At 38.5% G+C, this 19,768-nt stretch overlaps 1 protein-coding gene across 1 annotated transcript in view; it reads right to left on the bottom strand.

Moving 5' to 3' along the window:
- The window catches only part of LOC126177099 (mediator of RNA polymerase II transcription subunit 1-like), a 208,641-nt gene that overhangs the window by 67,255 nt on the left and 121,618 nt on the right, over positions 1-19,768 (bottom strand). The window lies entirely within an intron of this gene.

The raw sequence follows: 19,768 nt of genomic DNA, 5'->3' as shown, positions 1-19,768 counted from the left end.
GACACCTGCTGTACATGTGATTACAGTGTTGGCAAATTGCCTTTAATTTGGAGCCCATTTTCTACTGAAAGTATGCATGGGGCAAAATTTTGTTACACACATTTTTGTACTGTTATCATGCAAGGAATCGTGCTGTGGCATCCAAATGCCAACTGCCTATAAGCCTCCATATGGGCCGAATTCCATTCGTCTTATGTTTGTGGTCCTTATGCAAAACATACAATATGCAACAGTGGAATCGATATGCAGTCAGCCTCAAATGCCGGTTCTCTAAATTTTTACAATAGTGGCTCACAAAAGAGAATCATCTTCCATTCAGGGATTCACACTTGGGTTCAAAAAGCATCCCTGTAATATTTACGAGCTTATTGAACATATCAGCAACAAATCTAGCTACAAACCTCTGAGTTGTTTCGATGTCTTACTTTAATTTGACCTGGTGGGCACACTAGCATCCTATACACTGTCCCTTAAAAATGAGCAACACTTCCTGACATTTCTACCAATAAAATGAAGTTGAGCTATCGCCTTCCCTAATGTCAACCTTACGTGTTCATTCCATTTCAAACTGCTCTGCAACATTATGCTTAGCTATTTAATCAATGTAACTGTGCCAAGCAGCACACTACTGATGCTGTATTCAAATGTTACAAGACTGTTTTCCCTACATATCTGCATTAACTTAAATTTTTCTACATTCAGAGCAAGTGCCATTTATCAAACCGACTAAAAATTCCATTTAGTCACCTTGTATCCTCCTGCTGAGGTAATGTGACATATCTCAAACATTTCAATAGAGTGGGGTAAACACAGTGGAAAGGTTACAATGACTTTGTTGTTCCAAGCTCCCTCTATATTCACTAAGGGAAGAACTATAAATCTGATTGCAATCTGCAAAGAATCATAGACTTTCCATATTCAATCAAGTAATATAAGTGTTGTGGTTCCCCTTAGCCAATACACAATCACAAGCAAGATTCGTAAGTGAACTCATGATGATAATATGTCATTAGTTATGTGTATGATAATGTATACTGAAAAATATGGTTCATCAGTTCTATTACTTCTATTGGGCTTCATAAGAATTAATTCAATTTAACAATTGAAAAAGGAGTCAAGCAAGGTGATACTGTATCACCAAAACTATTCTCAGCTGCCTTATTGGGGGTTTTATGATACTAAAAATGGGAAAATGAAGGAATGTGTGGTAATGGAACATGTCTGAAGTATCCATGCATTGTTGATCACATTGTGTTGTTTGACTCTAGTGTGGGTAGGCTCACATATTGGTAGGGTTGTTTCAACTATACTACAGAAGTTTGACTGGAAAGCCATACACATTCTCCATACAGTCCCAATCTTTCCCCATGCAATTTCCATATTTTTGGAGCCCTCAAGCATGACGTTCATAGCCATCGATTTACTTTGGATGAATCATGTTTCCGTAAGCAACAGCAAATATTATTCCACGAAATTATTGGCCATCTTATCTCACAGCAGGATAAATGTATAAACGGCTATGGTGATTACTTTTGAAATAATAAACAGTTTACTTACTTTTTCCATCTGTTTTGTTTTCATCTGACAGCCACTTATATCAAGGGTTTAAAGAGACTAATAAGGTCATCACCCTAATTAATACCCCAGTATGGAATTTGTGTACTCCCATCCACCTGCTTCTGAAGTAAATCGCACGTGCAAGAGTGAGAATGTTTTCTAAATGTTTGTGTAGTGTGTATCTGACGTGGGACTTGGTTACCAGCATGGTATTGACCTAGTGGGATGTGGGAACCTGCCTTGAAACTACATCCAGGCTAGCCAGCTTACCAACCCTTGTCATTAATCTGTAAAGTGTATTTCATCTGGGTCAGGCACATCTTCCCATATCCTGGAAGTGGTGTGTTAATGTGCTCGGCTATCTGGGCAGGTAAAGTCATGAACCAGTTTTGGTATTTATAGCAGTAGAAGACAATGACTCAAAAGGGAAAAAACAGAAAAGGAAAATGGTTTGGATATTTTTTGGTTAGTGAAAGAGGATTGTCAAAACTAGGCTACAGAGGTGTGACAAAAAGAAAGTTCACAATCAGTATGTACATTGGCTGACAAAAAGGAGAAGCATCCATAAAGGGAGGAGGAAACAAAACGAAACTTCACACACTGAGAGGGTACGTAATGTTACTTCAGTGATTACAAAACCAAGTCAAATTTACAAATAACTTGGCAGTATGATACCACTTATTCGCATAACATTGCACCTTTTCTGGCATGGCTGCATCCAGTCATTTGGTTGAGAAGAGCCATTTGTATTCTCTCCTGAGGCAAACCGGCTCACAGTTGTCATAACTCATCCTCGACATCCTGGATACTGGCAATGGGATGGAGATGATGTCTGAGGTAGATGGGCATAGATCTGTGGGGCTCCTGTAGACCACAGGAGAACTGTAACATCATGCAGGCATGTACCATGTGTGGACAAGCACTGTCTTGTTGAAAAATGGTACCACTGTACTGCTGGATGAGAGGTAACACTTCAAGAACACAGGATGTTTGTGAGGTACTATTATGCCACTAGAGTTACTTCAGTCACTATCAGCTGTGACCTGAATTCACACCCGATGGCTCCCCACACAGTGATACCGACAGTAATGCCGCTGTGCCTCTCCAAAACATTGGAAGAATGGAACCTCTCCCCAGTATAACACCCTAAATATAGAGCCCCTAATGACATCCTTTTTGACAGCAAAAGATATAAAAATTAGTTATCCTGACCTTGACGGCAGCTACTGGCAACAAAATATTAACACTATTGAAAGTTTGACCAACAGAAATACTAGGAAACTAACAACATCCATTCCATGGAAAGAACTAAATGAAAGACTATCAGATGATCAATTAAACTACAAAGTATGAAACTCTAAATAAAGAATTCGAAATATATGCTTTACAAAGGTTAAAACCCATACGAGATAAAGTGATTAGAGATAACATTTATCCAAGAAAAGAGTTGTAGCTGCATCGAGCTGTAAGTTCACTGCGACTACAATGAAAAACTACAATAGAGATGTTAATTCGCTCTCTTGTAAAAGTCGTGATAGAAGCATGATTATTGACTGATATTAGATTGTTTCAGACCGATCTGGAATTTTAAAGTTTTTCAAGTATCGTCTTGACGTATTAGTCAAAGTTCTGAAGAAAGGTGATAGAACATTTACCGTTTATCCGGACAATGGAACAGATAATATACGTGAGGGAAAAGTAACTCGTGTGATACTTAATCGATTCTGGGACTTGACTGTTGTGATCTGTGATTGTCACGAACATTGAGTAGGAAACATACACACACAATCATGAAGAATTCACAGGTACACCTTGTTATCGGAAGCTGTAGTCAATGTCAGAATTGCTGATGTAAATCATAGCTTCAAATCCTTGAATGACAGATCGGTGTGCTTTCCAGTGCAGTGGTTAAATAATTCAGAAGTTTAATAAACTCAGTTATAACTTTAATACTTCGTGTCATCTACATCATTTAATTGAACTTTATTGTGTTAACTGTGAATAATTATTTTCTTGAGAGAACGTCAAAGCTAAAGGTGACTGAATGACATTAATAACAGGGAACAGTAACTGAACATTGTATTGCGATGCTTTCTGTACGTTATTCAGAGAATACATTATCTCTGGATGTACTACGTAGGAGCTGTTGAATTAGCGACACATTAACGATGCTCTAATACTTCACAAATCAACATCCTCGCAAGACTATAATGTGGCATCGGCTTGAATGGTGGAACTTATAATTCAAGATGTCATATTATCTACGTTTGAACATTCATTTGCAAACCGGGCATAAAAACTACTGTTATCAAGTTTCGCGTAAGCTTGTAAGCCCATCGCGAACACGCAAAGGATATCTGGTTTATTGTTTCAGATAAAGGGAGTTGTTGCAGTACCGAGGGGTGCAGTCGCTGTGTGTAGCAGTAAAGAAGACAGATATCCTTCGAACACCATCGCTTCAATTATAAGTAAGGGCTACTTATACATTTCGGCAGGCTGCTCCATCGATACGCAGGTATCTGTTAAAGGGAGATAGTATATGAAACTAACCAAACAAAGCGAGGAGTTCATTTTAACATTTAGAGTTCGGAGTTGTCGCGATCAACAGACGACGACCTGTGTCAAACAGACTTGAACATCCATTTCCATTGAGCCAACACACACACACACACACACACACACACACACACACACACCACACCACACCACGTCACTGACATACTTGCCAACAATGCTAAGCCAAGTTAGTTCAGAATGACGATTCATCACTGAACACTACGCAATGCTATTCATCAGCGGTCTGTTCTCCTGGGTAGGGCATATTTTAGACGCAGCCATTTGTGCACAGTGTTGGTGGTAGCCTATGCATGGAATGGTAATCCCCTGTCTGGATGTTGGTAGTCTCTGACCAATGGTGCGGTATGACACAGAATGTTGCAGGGAGTCTATTACTTGTTGAGTCTATTACTTGTTCTCAGATGGTAAGTACAGGTGTGAAGAGGCTACAACGTGCTCAGTACACAATACAACACTCCTCCCTTATAGTGGTCAGACATGGTCAGACGTCGTTGAATGGACCTTGGACAAGGTGTAGGCCTACCCTCAGATTTACATGTTGTCCAACATCATACCAGTGTTACATCCAAATGATCAACAAGTCTTGTTATTGCACAATTCAACCAGCTGGTTAAATGGAGACCCGCAATGAGGGCCTTCCAAACTTAGTCAGGAGCTGACAATTCTGACTCACAAGAGTGCACGGCATCTCTGTGCACTTCACAGTGATTGCTCAACATCTGACATCGTTCAAGCCCTTATAAAACCCACCAGGCCTGCTAACAAAACCAGGCCCAAACAAAATTAGTGTACTCTGGTGGCCATTCAACCTGTCACAGAGGATTGCAGCTCCAATCATTGGTGTGTACATGTATGAAGTTAGACTGAAAGTCCACCATGTCTTCTGGGTGCTTCACTTTTTTGTCAGGCACAGTATTACCAATTTTGAGTTGAACAGTGAAGAAATATGGACAGTTAATGCTAATGCTAAACACACACACACACACACACACACACACAAAGAAGAAGACAGAAGGTTGCATAGTGAGCAATGGAGAGATGAATGCTGCAAAACAGTATGAAACACCGGATCATGGAAGACAACGTATTGGAAATGTAATTTTTACAGTAAATAAAAGGAAATTGAGGTGGATGGGACATGTAACCAGGTGGGTGGATGGTAAATGGACTAAAAGTTTATTAGCTCATTTACAAGAGATACGAAAGAACTGAAATAATGACCCAATGGAAGGTGGGTGGACTACATTAGAAAACATGCAGGAGCCACATGGATGTGTACTCTGTGGTAATGCCTCATTTATCCCACAGTGGATGTTGAATGGGTGATACGTATATACCACATTGCCCCGACTATAAGACAAGGCTTTTTTCGCAATTCGAAAAATACAGTATTGTCTTACAGTCGCAGATATCTACATCTGCATGCATACTGCACAAGCCACTGTATGGTGCACAGCAGAACCTTGTACCACTACTAGCCATTCCCTTTCCTGCTACACTTGAAAATGGAGAGAGGGAAAAACAGCAGCCTCCAAATGAGTCCTAATTTCTCTTATATAATCTTCGAAGTCCTTACATGAAATGTACGTTGGTGGCAGTAGAATCATTCTCCAGTCAATTTCAAATGCCGGTTCTATCTAAATTTTCTCAATAGGACCTCAAAAAAAGAACACTGTCTTCCCTTGTTTTGGTTGCTGAGGTAAATGTTTTTACATTGTGTAATAGCTTAAGATAAGGGTGGTCTTACATTCAAAGATGAAGCTTTGTTAGTTGAACCCATATGCAGATTTGATTTGATGATTTCAGTAAGATGGGATGCGATGCAGGGGCACCAGCATGGCCGAAAGTGGAGAAGGTAGTGGCAAGTAGGCAGTAAATTTTGTTGTTCTGCTAACTGTGGGAATGCATGCTGAGTACCTCGCTTTTGGTAAACATCTATCATATTCAAACCACATTTTGCTTGAATATAAATTTACTTAAAAATGAACTGACTTAACAAATCGAGAAATACTCAACTGTAGTAGTACGCATTTCTAAATAAGACAATTTAAAACTAATAACAACATGTCCACACAGAACACCTGAAACATGGTATGATAAATGAAACATGAGATTCAACAACAGCACCAAATCAGTTACTGCTCAACAGTACTGCGGATTTTTAAAGCTGACAATAAATGATGAAATACACTGTTAGCCTGAAGTGGTCCGATTTCTGTCAATTTAGCAATAAGGTAACATATTGTGTTATTCAGTTTCTCCATCTACATCATCTTGTGATGTGTGGTGGAGGGTAACTGGTGAACCGATATTCCTTCCCCTTTTCCCAGCTCCACTCGCTCTTCTTTTTATGTTCTCTATTTTCTTTGTCAATCCTATCTGGTACAAACCCCAGGCTGACGAGCAATATTCAAGTATTGGTTGAACAACTGTTTTGTAAAGTGCATCTCTTGTTGATAAGACTACATTTCCTGTTTAAATCACTCCGTACACATGTTACTGGATATTTTATGGAAGTAACTGCTTCCAGCGATTATTCTTCAATCATTTAATCATACAATAAAGGGTCTTTCTGTCTACATATTCACAATACATTACACTGGGCCATGCCTGAAATTCTAGAAACACTCCAATCTAATCACACAATTGGTCCGATATTCCATACTCTTGTACTCCGTTCATTGGGCAGCATTGTGGAACTGTATCAAACACCTTCCGGAAGTCAAGGAACATGGCATCTACCTGGACATCTGGATCTACTGCTTTCCAGATCTCATGGGCAAAGAGAGTGAGCTGAGTTTCGTATGATCATTGTTTGGGAAACTATTTTGATTCCTACAGATGAGATTTTTTTGTCTCCAGAAATGTCATCATCCACAAGCATAAAATATGTTCCAAAATACAACATACCATCAGTATACATACCTATAGTTTTACACATCAGTTTGACGACACTGTTTGAAAATGGGACTGACCCAAGATTTTTCCAATAATTAAAAATTCTTTGCTCCTCAACAACCTATGGTACATGGCTACTATCAGAGGGGCAAGTTCTTTCGCATACTCTACAGACAATCAGACTAGTATCACATCAGGTCCAGTGGCCTTTCCTCTGTCTTTTCTAACCCTTGGTCACTTATTTCAAAATCTGTTATTTTGCCATTCATCTGACAGTTTGAAGGAAGAATTACAGTGTGATCTTCCTCTGTGAAACACTTTTGGAAAAAGATGTTTAGTATTTCAGCCTTTTCTTGCCTCCTCCCGCTTCAGTGCTGTTATGGTCTGGACAGCTGCTTCAATCTGTTTACTGCTCTACCAAAAGATCAAAATTTCTTAGGATTTTCTGTCAATTCGGTAGATAGAATTTTACTTTCAAATTCATTAAACACTTTATGCTATGCTAATTTTGGTTTATTGTTGTTTTTGTTTGTCTGTGAGGCTTTGGCTTCATCCTAATTTGCAGTGAAGCTCTCTTTGCTTTCATATTGGCTTTCTAATAGTGTTGTTGAACCACAGAGTGTCTTTTCCATCCCACAAAACTTTACTCAGCACATACCTGTCTAAAGTGTATTGTTCAATGCTCTCGAACTTTGCCCTTGATGCTCATGATTATCAGTGCTGGAGATGAAATTTTCATGTTGATCTATAAGGTAATCTGAAATCTGTTTCTTGTTGCTCTTGCTAAACAGAAAGATGTTTCCTAACTTTATTTGTATTCTTACTTACAGCCATACCCAGTGTTGCTGTAACAGCCTTATGATAACTGATCCCCTGTTTTATACAACTGAGTCAAAAAGTTTGGGTGTGTTTGTCACCAGCAGATCTAAGATGTTACCTTCACAAGTCAGGTCACTGATTAACTACTCAGGGTAATTTTTAGAAAACACACTTAGAACAATTTCACACGATTCCCTGTCCCTACTACCCATCCTAATCACTTGAGTCCCCCAGCCTATAGCTGGTAAGCTGAAACCTCCACCTAAAACTATCGCACAACAACAAAATTTATGCAAACTGTTCTTCAAGTTTCTCCTTAATTGTTCCACCTCTACCACTCCTGAGGCAGGAGATTATAAAAGTATCTGATGACAATATTTGATCCACCTTTAACACTTCTCTCCATCCAAATTATTGCACTTTTTATTGGTATAAACATGCCTCCACCACCAGCATTCAATCTTTTTCACATACATACCAGATGGAGTTTAGAATTCCATTGCTATTGACATCTGATTTCAGCCAACTTTCTGTCAATAGTATTACAAGGGCACTGATATCGTTTATAAACAAGATTTGTTCTGGGATCTTTCCTTAGATGCACCTGCAGTTAACTAATAATATATTAACATTTTCCAATCTGCTATGACAAATTCTGGACTGGGTGCACTCTAGACCTCTCAGGATGATCAGCTACAGTCCCAACAGGTGAGGCTTCCCATGCTGGCTCTGATAGACTTTCAGCTCTCGGCAATACCTAAAAATCTGTTTTTGAGGCATAAGAGGTAGCCCATGCGGCTGGTACCTTTTATCGCCTTCCACCCAGGAATTTGTGACCCTGACACTGTTCCCCATTCACTGTCAGGCAAATGTTGACCATCAGGAATGTGCAAATAAGAAGGTGCAGAAGCAACATGGGTCTCAGGCAGTATCAAATGCTCCAGTGTGCCAAAGCATTTTTCAGGTGTCACAAAGCCACCCCAGCCCAGAGCACCAGGCTGAGGCCTGTCAACCATGACCATGACAGCTTCCAGCTGTTTGTGAACAGTGGCCAGTTCCCCCTGCATCCATACACAGCAGGTGAAGTCCTTATCCATCTTTAAGCAATTTTTGTCTGTATCACAAGTAATGTAACAGCAACTCTAGAAGTTGCTGTGCACTCTAATTTCTGCCACTATGAAACCTCTAATTGATACAACAGTAGAAAGGCAGTTTATACCAAGTTAATTCACCAGAATTTACACAAAAAGTTACAGTAAGTTATTAAACAGTAGACAGCACAATAAAAGACACAGGTACAATTCACTTCTTCACAAAAATATGTGAAAACAAGAACTAAACTACTAAGTATAAATTAGAGACTGCTAGTGTTCCAGTTGCATCCACTTGGCTACCTGACAGTTTGCTTAATGTTGTAAAAATAGTACATTGTACTGAATGAGACTGGTAGCAAATGACATGGTAGCAAATGACTGCTGTAATTCTGTTGAGAAATGTGCAGTTCACAACTGATTTACATACACAACACAAAATTAATTTTAAGTTGATGGTTACTCATGATGCAGAAGCCACAGATAACATTGCAGCAGCAAGGAAACTTGATTTCATAGAAACAAATGTTTGTAGGCCATTACACATCATCAGCTCAACATGTCAGACTTTCAGGGCACCAAGTCAGGGAAGGTTCATGAGCTGGAGCTGCAGGTTACAAAGTATGTGCAAAGAGAAATGCCTTCCTGCATACTAGAGAAATTATTTGAATTAAGCTGTTGAAGGTGGAGAGGACGTTTCAACAGATCACATTGCGAGACTTGAAGCAAGTACCAGCTGGTACGTGACAATGATGAAGAGGATGGGACTTATGTTACAACGCAGTGCAGTGACTTTCCACAGCTTATGATGAAAAACTATTTGTGTGCCAATGTCATATAATCTATCTAAGAAAACACCACTAATCGAGCAATGGGAACTCCAGGTAGAAATATCAACACTGTTGGAAAACACAGAGTGCTGCTTACTTACTGTAAAGAAGACACATTAAGTTGAAGACAGACACAATTAAAAGACAGCTACACATAAGCTTTCAGCTGCAGCCTTCCTCAGAAAAATAAACGCACACTGTTCATTCACACAAGCAAGCACACCTCACACGCACATAACCACCAATGCTGGCAGCTCAGGCGAGCATTCTGCAACTTGTACCTGTCTGCAACTAAATGTGTCATCTTTACAGTAAGTAAGTAGCAATCTATCTTTTCCTACATAGTTAAAACACCATTACTGTTTACATAGATAATATTAACTTCTTTAGGTTGACCTTAAGTACTTTATATCAACAAACAGTCTGAAAATTTGATAAGTCAGATTTCTCAAAGGTCTCTTCAAAACAGGAGGTCATCTTACATACAGGGTCGATGTCTTTTTGAATAAATGGGTACGCGTGCGACAGCATGCAGTGCATATAGGTTCCACAATGCCACACATAAAAATGGGATTCTTCTGAGGCTCATACCTCTAGTTATATTGGTGATAAATACGTAGGGTGAACTGGTTCGGCTAGCCCTCAGCCTAGGGGCCACTGTATGCCCAAAACAAGGATCGTCTTATGTCACTATACTACATCACAGGGTCAAAGTATGAATATTACACACTTCCTCCTGGTTAGGAAAATTGAGCAAATTAGTTGGTTCTTTTTGCATTTAATGTGGTCTAAGATGGGCCTTCTGGGGCTTATGGAGGCACCATTAGTTCATGGGCAGTTCCTTACAAAAACACAAAAAAAAAAAGTTTTTTTCCAAAACCAAGCCACAGATTCCAAGTTCGTTATGCACAGTAAATGGCTGAAATTTTTATACTATATTCCTAAGAGCCTGATGTCCAACAACCTTGAAAACTTTCTTGATATCTTTATCCTATGTTGTAGTACTGAAGCACATGCAAAACTTTTGTGCACATAAAATCCAGCCTGAGGTGAAAAATTGGTTTTGTTTTATTTCAGTTTCACTTATATAAATATCAAAATTTTACTGATCCATCAAGTTATTTTAATATGAGGGACATGTCTTGCTGAAGCAGTGAGGAAGGAAGGGATTCCGAGAAAAATTCATCTATTGGAATACACAAAAAAGGGCAAACATCCTCCTTTTTAAAAGTATTCAACTGTAAAGTGAGGTACTAACTGCCTCATTCAACCTTCCTCAGCATCTTTAAAAATAATCCCAAAAATTTTAGCATATGAAAATATGAGAGAGAGGGGGAGATAATGTCAGTGGGTAAGAGATGGAAAAGCAATTAATGCGGGAAGATAGCAGACAGTAGTTGTGATACAGAAAGAGTGAAGAAGACAATGACAGCGTGAGAGAAAGAGGGGGCACATTAGCAGTGAATCACAGTTGACAGTGACAGAACAGTGCTGGAAACGAGTAAAGGACAGAGTGCCACTGGGAAAGGAATAAAGAGATGGTAAAAATGGATGTGGGTGAGATCCAGTGATAATAAGAGACAGAGTCTATGAAAGTGACGAATACAAATAGAGAAACAGTGACAGAGAGAAGAGACAGTAGTAGTAGTAGGACAGAATGAAGGAGACTGTGGCTGTGGGCTGAATGAGAGACTGGGAATGGGCAGTGGGAGTGGATGGGTATGAGCAACTTATGTGATGGACTAGTGGGTGTGAGTGGGTTAAAGTTAGGGGAGCTTCTGGGAGTGAGAGATAAGTTGCATGTTAAAAAGGAGGTGCTGGGAAATGTAACATAAGGCAGGTGGTACCCCACTTTTCAGTCAGACACTTTTAAAAAGGAGCATATTCATCCTTTTGCACTCTGATAGGAGCAATTTTCCACTGGGACACTATCTGATGAAAGTACCTGAACATCCCTATCTACTGTGGAATTCACCACTAGATGTCATGAAATGCAGATCCCTCAATGTACAAGGAGTATGAGAGTATTGTGTTATCTGCAGAAAAGCAGGAGCAGCTGAATGGGTCTGTGAGGAGAGCTCAGTGACTTAAGAGTGTGGACTAGTCATTGGATGTCACCTGAGTAACACATCCATCAGGGGAATTTGAAACCTTCTAGAGATGTCCAATTTGACTGTGGTTGATGTTTTGAATATTTCTAGAGTATGCTGTCCAGCAGTCTCAACAAACTGTATGAACTGCATGTGGATCTTACTACAACAATATGTGGGTTATGTTAACCACAGCTGACCCAAGACCAAGCAGACCTCAAGTACGGACGGACAGGGGCTGTCATTCATAGTGGAGAGTGATTATAAAGAATTGCATGAATCAGCAGAAAATATCACTCACGATTTCCAAAATGCTGCCAGCAGTCCAGCTAGCATAATGACTGAGCGTAAGGAGTTAAAAAAGAATGGGTACAATGGTGGAGCAGCTCCTCATAAGTATTTCGGTGTACAGAGAGGTACCACTGGGCGATAGATGACTAAAAATGGCTGATTTTGGAGTGATGAATCATGCTGTACCCAGTGACAATCCAGCAGAAGGGTTTGAGTTTGGTGAATGCCATCACGTGTAATGCCAACAGTGAAGTGCGGAGGAGGTTGTGTTACGATATAGGTGATTTTTTTTGTGGTTAGGGTGTGGTCTCCTTATTGTACTCGAGAAAACACTAAACGATGAAGGATACAGACACATTTTTCAGCACTGTATCCTGCGTACAGAAGAGGAACTGTTCAGAGACAACTATTGATTCTATCAGCATGGCAATGCATGCTCTCATGAAGCATCTGTGAGACAGTTGTCTACAGACTGGCTTACTCAGAGTCCGAGTGTGAACCCGATGGAACTCTTTTGGGATGAGTTAGAATGCTGAGTTCGCTCCAGACCCAAATGTCCAACATCACTACCTTCACTGGTTTCACCTCTTGAGGAAAAATGAGCTGCACAGACAATCAGACACCTCATGTAAAGTATTCCCAACAGTGTTCAAGCCATCATAAAGGTGAAGGGTGGACACAGCCTATAATAATGTCCACTAATAAGTGACCGACTACTTTTGATCAGATACTGTATAACAATACATGGTAATGATTTCAAGCTCAATAATGGCAATCATGTCTTATCCATAGTAGGCTTTATCTAATTTATACACGTGTGTTAGAAGATGTTTTGTACTTTTTCAATTTATATTATGAAAATACGCTGATTTCTGTATCTTTAGACAGCCTGTAGGAATTGACACACATGGTGTATCTGTCGTTTGAACCCATGAGATTAAAACAGACTCACACAAGCTTTATGGAGTGATTGAAGGCTTCACTTTCAAGTTTCCAGATCAATTAAAATGAAGTGGTCCGATAAAAATTAAGTTGGTTGCTAGGCCATTTTTAAATATTTCAATTGAAAAGTTCAAAACAGCTTTTAAAAATATTTTACCTTTCACCTCTACTGAATGGCGGCCATTTTCGTTTGTAAGCAGACGACGATGTTTCAGATTAGAGACGTTAGCAAAAATATGAATACCTCTGCACTGGGTTAAGTTACAACATTGCAATTGACATGATTGTTTTTAGAAAAGTGTCCTCTACAACCTTGTCTATTACACAAAATACCCTAAATTCAAAAATAACCAGTCAAAATGGCCTCAAAAAGTTTGGTATCCAAATTTTCAAAAATCCGCTTTTAAGGGCCAAAAATAATAAACAAGGAGTGATTTATGAGAGCCTATTTTTTTCCTATAGTTAGATATACTACTAGCCTCATATAGAGCAAGAACACTTACAAACGTTTCCTTAATTTTTACTTTTTTGAAAATTTTCATTTTTTGTGAAGTTTGGGGTTAGTTATCTCAGATGGGACTGAATATAAAAATACGATTTTTGCAGTTTTTACACCTATATGATAGCAACGTATTGTAAAAATTTTAACATTGATATCTGACTGTGAACAAAGATATTAATTTTTTAAAATGAGGAAATAATTCACATTACTCTACAACTGATCTTATGGCTGTCGCCTATTCATGTGTGATATTGGCGGGATATAATCAATTATTGTAGAAGTAAGGTACTGAATTATAACAAAAAGTGGAAACATCACTGAAATTAACATTTAGGCTACATTATTCTGACATACTTAAAATAAATATTTTCAATTAACATCCTTCGAGATGTAACTGTTCCTAAACCTGTTGGTGAATGTTAAGAACTGTGATTTCTTCAGACAGCTTCTGTGATACAGAATAAGACCTCCCTGTTGCTGTAGTAAGTTCAAACACTGAAAGTTTCCTTAAAATATTTTTCATTGGTATCCACACTTTGTCACTAGTAGATTTCTTGAATGATGTTCTTGGGCCAGCAGGGTAGTAAAAATGCACAAAAACATCATTGTTTTTCAAACTCATTTTTTCAACCTCTGCAAGCCACCACTGCCCATCACACACATGCCACTATGTCATTCAACGTTAAAGAGAGTGATTTAATTTTACTGACACAATGATCCTCATAAATTTTGGTTTCTGATGTTACATAGCATTGAACTAAGTTTCCTGCAATGCCAAGGAATTTTGGGGAAATGCCTTGTTCCTTTTATCCCTACACAGTTTTCAAATCTGGTTTGAAGTGTTGTTTTCATATGCAGAACCACTTCTTCTTTCTTGATCAGAAAATAGGTAATGCCTTTAATATAATCCTTGCAGAGGACATACATGTCCTGTACTGTGAGAATTTGGTTTGTGGCTGGTCTTTACTTACTTCATGTTTTGTTGTACCTCCTACTCCATCACATACATTTTTACCATGACAAAAGTGCCATTCATCCTCCAACCCAAAGTCTACTTTGTGGTTGCACAGATTTGAAAAATTCTTTTTTGTTCTTATACTGAAAAGTATATCAGCTTCTCAACCCTGGGAATTTTTTTTTTCTTTTTGTAATTTATTTCATACTTTTGAAACACATGGAAGTAGTCACTTAGAATGCAAACTGAATAACTGCAAAATTCATCTTTCTCATTTTTAAAGTAGAGAGTAAATGGATGCACTGTTTCCTGGTCATTCACCCAGTGTTACCCTTGTATTGCATCCTGAATTACAAATGTAAAATTTTCTGCAAAATCAGCTAGAACTATACATTCAGTTTCATGTAGCCTAGTTGTGCTTTTTTGTCCTTCAAAAACTTACTTTGGATTTTAGAAACACAGTGGTGGCTTTTGAGTTTTGGTAAGTTATCAATTAAAGATTCCAAGTACTCTTCCTGAGATTTAGCCACTGTTATCATTTCTGCCCTCTGAGTTGTGACCCACTGTTTGAAGGTAATACTGTCTGGCATTTCCTCATCACATCTGTGAAACAATTCAATAATGGTTTCCTTACCAGGGCATTTATTACACAAACTCAGCATGCAGTCATAACTTTTAGTGTCACAGATCATTAAACCTAGTAACTCTTTCTAGTTACATGAAGTTCATTTAAATTTGACAGCACTAATCGTTTCTACTTGGTTACTTCAACTCCATTTATAACTCTTTTGTTATCATTGCAACCTGGACATATTCTACTGTTTTCATCATCTTCAAAAAACTACTGGATCTTTTTAATTGTTTCTTCACTTATACATACTCCTTTCTTCTTTCTTAAAACTGGAAGAATGCCTTGCTCTTTCACTAATTTTCAGGTTAGTTTAACCAAACGGTGAAAAATGCTGAATTCATGAACTATTTTTTCTCTTGACTATGAGTCAGGGAGCAAACTTAAAATTGTAACTTTTTCCTCTTTAGATTTCACCAAAATTTTAATCTTTAATTTCTCTATTAAGCTTCAATATTCAGCATCAGATGATGCTGGTGGTAGGTTTTCTTCTTCTTTAGAAATAATGTTGGTATCTGTATTATTGAGGCATGATCCCAAGTCTTTTCTAATTTTATCTGAAATTTGTTGTATCTTATTCTCAATAGCTGTTTTTATTTTTCTGCTACTTAATTTTATTATTTTCAAAGCAAGAGATACGTCTAACTTAGAACAAGCAAAATCCAACGTGCTAACAGCTTCCTCATTAGGAATATAAATGTCATTAACAAGGTTACATGATTCTGGTTCTGGATTCACAACAAATATTTTTGAGTAACAAATTGGGCACAGGGAATTTCCAGGAATCACATTACATTTCACTTGGGACACTGTTTCACTCTCACATAACAAGGACAAATGTTCAATTTTATTGCCCTCAAACCTTAGAAATAAGCTTTTGGTGAACTTTAAGTGGATCACAGCATTTTCTTCCAAAAATGTGTTTGCACTTCAGAATATATTTCTTCTAATGATACTCACAAACCAGTGTTACATAAGAACTTAATAGAAATTAAAACAAAGTTCGTCTAACTTCATCAAAGTCATTGACATTTTTCAAGTTTTTTGATACTGAACCGTAAATTGTTTTGTGACACACTTCACTTGCTATCTGTCCAACAGAGCACTGTTCATCCATGTTATTGCATTCCTGTTAATCTCTCAAAATTAATTACAAATTACACACAGAACAAAGCACATAACACATTCTACACTCTCGATGAAGTATGTACATCCACTCTAACAGAGGTTTCAAAACAGACTGACTACAACAATGCCACACCCACCAATAACGTACTTCTACAATATGACACCCAGCAATAACATACTTCTTTATTGACAATAAACCTAAACGTAAATGGACATTTTTATTACCATATAACAAAAGCGAAAGCTCCTATTGTTTAATATTGCATTACTAAAAATAAATAAACTAAATGAATATTGGGTGATAGTGTTAACTAAATATATGTCACAATCAAATTTTATTACAATGAAGCAATAAACCATTTAAATGGGCAACAGCCATAAGGTCAATTCTAGAGTAATGTGAATTATTTCCTCGTTTAAAAAAAATCATATCTTTGTTCACAGTCAGATATCAATGCTGAAATTTTTACAGTACATTTCTATCAAACAGGTGTACAAACTGTGCAAAAATCATATTTTTATATTCAGTCCCACCTGAGATAACTAACTCCAAACCTTACAAAACATGAAAATTTTCAAAAAGTAAAAATTAAGGAAATATTTGTAAGTGTTCTTGTGCTATGTGAGGTTAGCAGTGTATGAAATCTAAGTATAGGAAAAAAATAGACTCTCACAATCACTCCTTGTTTGTTATTTTTGAGCTTAAAAAGTGGATTTTTGAAAATTTGGATACCAAACTTTGGAGGTCATTTTGACTGGTTATTCTTGAATTAGGTATTTTGTGTAATAGACAATGTTGTAGAGGACACTTTTCTACAAACAATCACGTCAACTGCAATGTTGTAGCTTTCAAATTTTCGCTAATGTCTCCAGACTGAAAAACTGTCACGTGCCTACAAATAAAAATGGCCGCCATCCAGTAAAGGTGCATAATAAATTATTTTAAAACTATGTTTTGAACTTCTCAAATATAGGGCAATCACGTATAAAAACTTAAAATATTTAAAAATGGTCAAGCAACCATTACTGGACCACTTCATGTGGATTGACCCGAATATGAACTGCAACAATTTCCCAGACCTTGACTGTTTTCTTTGGAAGTGCATTTCCCTTAATAATCATATGATTTAGTTCCAGTTGCTTTTTTGGAACAAAAATAACCTGTAAATAATTTCAGAGTAAAGGAGACCTATCATCAAACAGCGTAAGTATTGAGTCATAAACAGAAAACTTAGCATGCTTTTGGAACCAATCCTTTGATGAGCTGGAGTACACACCCCACCCCTCTGCACTAACATTTTTTTCCAGCTGGACATTAAATACTGGGATTGCATTTTGGCAGGTGGGCTGGGCTAGGGTTTGTTCTCACAATCACTCCTTGTCTGTTATTTCTGAGCTTAAAAAGTGGATTTTTGAAAATTTGGATACCAAACTTTGGAGGTCATTTTGACTGGTTATTCTTGAATTAGGTATTTTGTGTAATAGACAATGTTGTAGAGGACACTTTTCTACAAACAATCACGTCAACTGCAATGTTGTAACTTTCAAATTTACGCTAACGTCTCCAGACTGAAAAACTGTCACGCGCCTACAAATAAAAATGGCCGCCATCCAGTAAAGGTGCATGATAAATTATTTTAAAACTATGTTTTGAACTTCTCAAATATAGGGCAATCACGTATAAAAACTTAAAATATTTAAAAATGGTCAAGCAACCATCACTGGACCACTTCATGTGGATTGACCCGAATATGAACTGCAACAATTTCCCAGACCTTGACTGTTTTCTTTGGAAGTGAATTTTCCTTAATAATCATATGATTTAGTTCCAGTTGCTTTTTTGGAACAAAAATAACCTGTAAATAATTTCAGAGTAAAGGAGACCTATCATCAAACAGCGAAGTATTGAGTCATAAACAGAAAACTTAGCATGTTTTTGGAATCAATCCTTTGATGAGCTTGAGTACACCCCCCACCCCTCTGCACTAACATTTTTCCAGCTGGACATTAAATACCGGGATTGCATTTTGGCAGGTGGGCTGGGCTAGGGTTTGTTCTGAGTGCGGTGGGGTGGCTAGATGCAGAAAGAGGTGAGAAGCAGGAGGAGGGGTTGGTGACAGGTAGGTAATGACTTGGAGGGCAGCAACCAGTGCAGGATAGCAGTGTGAAAGGGATGGGTGGCAGGTGCACAGGCTAGGCACACAACATGTGGGCACCGAAGCACACGGTGTGTGGCACATGGTGAAGGCGATGAGGCACAAATTGGCAGAGTGAGACACGACAGAGGAAGAGAAAACTGTGGGGTTGAGGGTAAGGGGAGGCTGAGAGTTGGTAGAGATTGAAGCCAGGAGGATTATGGGAGCAAAGGATGTGTTGAAAAGGTAATTCTCATCCGTATAGTTGAGAAAAGGTGGTGCTAGAGGCAAGTATCCAAAGCAGCCATTGAACTCGACGATGTTGTGTTCAGCAGTGTGTTGTGTCTGTAAACCTCCAGTCCTTAATCTCTGCTAAACCACTGCTCCCACGCTCTAGCCAACAATTTACCCTCTCCCAATCCACATCCATACCACCTTCATTGTGTGTCTTAACTCACTTGCCCACGTGTTGCATGCCTAGCCCACACATCTGCTACCCCTCCCCCACCCGCTTTTATCCCGCACATGTGCTGCCTTCTCCAAGCTGCTAATTACCTCTCCCTAACCCCTACTCCTTCTCCCTGACTCTCTCTCCTACCCAATCCTAGCCTGCCTCAATCTCCACCCCAGCCCACCTGAATCTTGCCGGTACTGTGTGTGCAGCAAGCACAGTGTAAATGCGCAGGTGTGTGTGTGTGTGTGTGTGTGTGTGTGTGTGTGTGTGTGTGTGTGTGAGAGAGAGAGAGAGAGAGAGAGAGAGAGAGAGAGAGAGAGAGAGTACTCTCTAGGTCTTACAAAACCTATCAAAGTTTTCATTCTTTTTGTGTGAGTTCAATGCTTCTGCTATTTGGTACGTGGCCCCTTTAGTCCCAAATTATTTATATTCAGCCAGAACTTTGCTAATACCTTGGAGGTATTTTGCACACAGTGCACACAGAGAGCCATTAGCAGAACACCTGGCCTCCAAGGACGACACAACTCGCAAGTCCCAAGATTTTAGCAGTGTGCAGTAGCGACATTCACCAATGGCACATGCAGCCTCACAGTACACCTGTATTTGAACCAGTGACTTCCATGGCAGTCAGCGTGTTAAGAATTCACAAACTAAAGTATGAAGAGAATACAATGAGACATTTATTCCCACAAAAGAGCAGTAATGTCATTTATGGGAGCAAAGCCAACAACATTAATAGCTAAGTTAACAGTGGAACAATACACCAAGTGAAAGGCTTCAGATGTATAGGATCCAAAATAATCAACATCCGAGACATTGAATAAAATTTGACAAAATCCAATTTCAGATGTGTAACGTCTACCAAAATACT

The sequence above is a fragment of the Schistocerca cancellata genome, chromosome 3 (assembly GCF_023864275.1).
Source record: "Schistocerca cancellata isolate TAMUIC-IGC-003103 chromosome 3, iqSchCanc2.1, whole genome shotgun sequence".
Classification (NCBI taxonomy): Eukaryota; Metazoa; Arthropoda; class Insecta; order Orthoptera; family Acrididae; genus Schistocerca; species Schistocerca cancellata.
This window is presented reverse-complemented; position numbering and strand designations above follow the sequence as displayed.